The sequence below is a fragment of the Terrapene carolina genome, unplaced genomic scaffold (genome assembly GCF_002925995.2).
Source record: "Terrapene carolina triunguis isolate 2854851 unplaced genomic scaffold, T_m_triunguis-2.0 Scaffold645, whole genome shotgun sequence".
Lineage (NCBI taxonomy): Eukaryota > Metazoa > Chordata > Testudines > Emydidae > Terrapene > Terrapene triunguis.
The window spans coordinates 37,144-38,748 of NW_020664996.1; positions in this window are offsets into that span (position 1 = coordinate 37,144).

Sequence of the window (1,605 nt, forward strand, 5' to 3'; positions counted from 1 at the left end):
AGCAGAGACCCCCCCCCCCGGCCGACGCAGCGGACCCCTGCCCCCCAGGGGCCCGGGGCCTCATTTGGCCCCCAGACCTGCAGGGCACCAGCAGAGAGAGATTTGCCCCCCCCCCGGGAGAGTCAGGGAGGGGGAAAAGTCCCCCAGGGAGCCCCCAGCCCTGGGGAGCCCCCCCCAGGAATGTGTAAGAGGCAGGAGGATAGCTGTCTAGGGTGCCTGCCCCCTGGATGGAGGGTGAAATTTGGGGTCCCCAAAGCAGCTGCTTCCCAGCATATCCGGCAGGTTCAGCACATCCAGCGCCCCCCAGCGCCCAGGACGTGGCCAGGTGCCCCCCCACCTAGCCCCTCACCATGAGAGCAGTGACCCCGGGGGTGGGGCAGCCCAGGGGTCAGGACTGGCACCATCCCTGCTCGATGTGCGCGAGGAAGGAGAAAACCCCCAATGGCCCTTTGCCCCCCCCACCCATGGGAGCACCCCCGGCACCGAGGGATCCCACAGTTCAAGTGCCCAAATAGAGGCCACTGCTGGGGGGACGGGGCAGAGAGGGGTGCAGTGGGGGAGGTGCAGGGGGCATTGGGGGGGTACCTGCAGCCTCTCACTCGAGTGTCGCTCCTGTCGGTGGCCTGTCACTCAGCACCTCCCTGTGGGCCTCTCCCGCTCCCCAGAGTCGGGAGCCAGGGCTTGGCCTGTCATCCCTCTGAGGCCCCCCGGCAGGGCTTGGTGGCTGCACTCACCTGGCGGGCTGGGGCAGGGCGGGCAGGATCCGGTAGCTGCAAGGGAGGGACCAGTCGGGGTGCGGAGCTGGCACTTTCTGAGCTGCACCCGCTGGTCCCCTAGAAAACGCCCAAACATGGCCTGTGATTTGAACCATCCCCCTAGCGGTGCTGGACGGACCAAATAAGAACTCACATCTGGGACCCCCCAGGGGCTGTGCTTGCTAGGGTCTGGAGACAGGACTCAGGGAACCCCCAGAATCAGGGGGTAGTGGGGAAGCATTTAACCCCCAGCTGCTCTTCCAGGTGGGTAGTTCCTGGACATTGCTGGCGGTGTCAGGCCAGGGCATCCCAGGCTAGCTCACAGTTCCTGCCCCTGCAGCTCGCCCAGTCCCACGTGGTAGGGCAGATGCCGGCAGACCCAGGGCAGCACCCTCCCTGCTGCCCCAGCCCATGGCAGAGGGATGCCTCTCGGTGTCATCTGGCACCCCTTTGAGCTGAGCACGGGATATAATTACGATTAATGACCTGGCTCTAGGCTGTCTCTAATACAAGAATGACTAGATTAGGACAGGTCTGAAGACTATTAACGTATACAGCATTGCACGGGATACCATATAATGACCGTATAACGACGTGCTAGCAGGAGGGCTAGGACGTAGCTGGGATAATATTAATTAGCTCCACGGTACTGCACAAGATATGACATCATTAACGCTGTGTCGGTGATGACTTATGATGCCGGGTATGATGTCATTAATGCTGTGTCGGTGACGTGCTGTGACTCTGGGTGTGATGTCATTGTGTGTCGGCGACGCGCTGTGACGCTGGGTGTGATGTCATTAATTGTGTGTCGGCGACGCGCTGTGACGCTGGGTGTGATGTCATTAAT